The following is a 2,500-nucleotide window of genomic DNA, read 5'->3' on the forward strand; positions in this document are numbered from 1 at the left end:
GATGGACTTCCTCGATGAGGTAATGTCCGAATTTCGAAGGTACAGAGCCGTAAATCGCATGCAGCAGGTCCTCGACCGTCAAACGCAAACGTCGTTTGACGGTAACGATGGATTCGGGCCGCAAACGCGAAAAGGCAGAAGACCAGTGGCTGATGACCAACAGCCTGGTCCAAGTGGGTTGCAAAGATTGCAACAACAACAACAACAACCATCGAGGTTGACCCTGTTAGGGAAGCGGTGGAAAATATTCCAAGTCCGAGAAACGGACCGAATATTAATGAGGGTAGAATTAATAAGAGGAAGAAGAAGAAGAGCAAGAAGAAGCAGAATAAGCCCAGGAAGCGGCCTGAGGCTCTGCTGATATCGGACTGCACTTCCGAGGAGCTGGCGAAGTTGCTCAAGGAAATGAAGCAGTCCGATGCTCTTAAATCGGTTGGAGAGACAATCTCTAAGGTCCGACGGGCCCAGAATGGAGGCATGTTGCTAGAACTTAAGCAGGGTAGTTCTGCTAGTGCAATTGCCCCAAAGGTTAAGGAAGCGGTGAAGGGCAAGGCGTCAGTGAGAACGCTAGCTCCTTCTAAAATGATTGAGATCATGCATCTCGATGAAATTACCACCCCAGAGGAGGTTGCGGAGTCTGTCAAAGCACAGCTCAACATCGAGATAGAAACAGATCGTATCAAATGAAGAAAGGCCGCGCGGCCGGTACGCAGTGGGCACGGATCAACGTATCGCTGCCAGACTTTCAAAGCTTCTTGAATTTGGGAAAGCTGAAAGTTGGTTGGTCGATATGCCATATCCGCGAGGTTATGGAAGAGCAGAAATGCTATAAGTGTTGGAAGGTAGGCCATACGAGCTACCATTGTAGGGAACCAGACAGAAGTAATCTGTGCTGGAAATGCGGTTTGAGTGGACACAAGAAGCAAGCTTGTACCAACTCTGTCAAGTGTTTGGATTGCGGTACGAGGTCACAGAACCTTCACGCAACGGGCAGTTATATGTGTCCCCGAAGGCGAACGATTAGACCATAATGGTTAGGTTGCTACAACATAACCAGAATCATAGTTATGCTGCATTTCAATTAATGTGGCAAACGATTAGGGAAGAATCTGCGGATATAGTGTTGATTGCAGATCCGTATCTGGCAACAACCAACGTCAAAGTGTTACGCAATGACGATAACACAGCAGCGGTAGTGGTTAACGCGGACTTACCAGTTAAAGGTAGTCGGTAAGGCTCTGAAGGGTTTAATGATAGTTGACATAGGTGATATGCGAGTGGTTAGCGTTTACGCGCCACCTAGATTTAGTATGGAAGAGTTCCAGAACATGTTGGATAACACGGTAATGGCCGTAACCGGTATCCACAAATTCGTTATCGGGGGACTTCAACGCTTGGTCATCAAGTTGGAACAACCAACTTGGCGAGCGTGGAAAACCCAGAAACGAAGAGGTGAGTTGGTTCTATCAACCTTTGCGCAGATTGACGCAATTTTATTGAACGACGGCAGCACCCCAACTTATGTTGGACCAGGGCGCACGTCAGTAGTTGATCTTACTTTTGCGAGCAGAACCGTAGCAAGATCATTTAAGTGGGAGGTGTTATCTAGCTATATGAACTCTGATCATCGTGCAATACGAATAGATCTTGAGACGCAAAGCGTGCGTAATCTGTCCCGACCCATAACGGGATGGAGCATCAAGTATTTTAGCAAAGATATATTTGAAGTTATGATGCAAGCCGCTTTTGAGACCGAGGTCACAACAAGCGAAGACTTAATGCGTATACTTGTCACGGCGTGTAATGCGACGATGACTAAACGTAAGAGGTACACTCCTAACAAGAGTGCATTTTGGTGGACGTTAGAGATTGAGGCACTTCGCAAAGAGTGCAAACACCGCGATCGATTAGCGCAAAGAGCTTTTAATACTGATCTCTATTCTACTTTTAGGGACGAGTTCAAGGTGGCACGGAATGCCCTCAAGCGATTGATCAAGCATACCCGACAGAGGAAGTGGAAAGAGTTCCTGGGAACAGCGAACAACGCATCATTCGGTATAGTATATCATACGTTCAAGAAAGTGGCCGAGGGTTCGATTGGACCCCGAACCATGACATTGGACGAGTTTAGGAAGTGGTGAGCGAGCTTTTCCTACTCACCCAAACACGGTGTGGCCTGAATATCGTATCGATCAGCCACGAGAGTTTGAAAGGGTAACTAATGATGAGATTCTTGCGGTTGCCAGGAGACTACCTAACAAGAAGGCGCCGGGACCAGATGGTATCCCGAATGAGGCGCTGAAAGTTGGTATGTTGACTGCAACCGATGCATTTTGCAGGGTTTACCAAGGCTGTTTAGAGAACGCGAAGTTCCCTGATGAGTGGAAAAGGCAGAGGTTGGTGTTAATACCGAAGCCGAACAAACCACCAGGGGAACCGGGTTCAGTTCGCCCCATTTGTCTACTAGACGGGGCAGGTAAAGGTTTAGAACGCATCATAG

At 47.6% G+C, this 2,500-nt stretch overlaps 1 pseudogene; it reads left to right on the forward strand.

The window, feature by feature from the left end:
* Nucleotides 1-2,500, forward strand: part of LOC120907648 — a 9,137-nt pseudogene that overhangs the window by 3,351 nt on the left and 3,286 nt on the right.

Source organism: Anopheles arabiensis (assembly GCF_016920715.1).
Source record: "Anopheles arabiensis isolate DONGOLA chromosome X unlocalized genomic scaffold, AaraD3 X_pericentromeric_contig0014, whole genome shotgun sequence".
NCBI lineage: Eukaryota > Metazoa > Arthropoda > Insecta > Diptera > Culicidae > Anopheles > Anopheles arabiensis.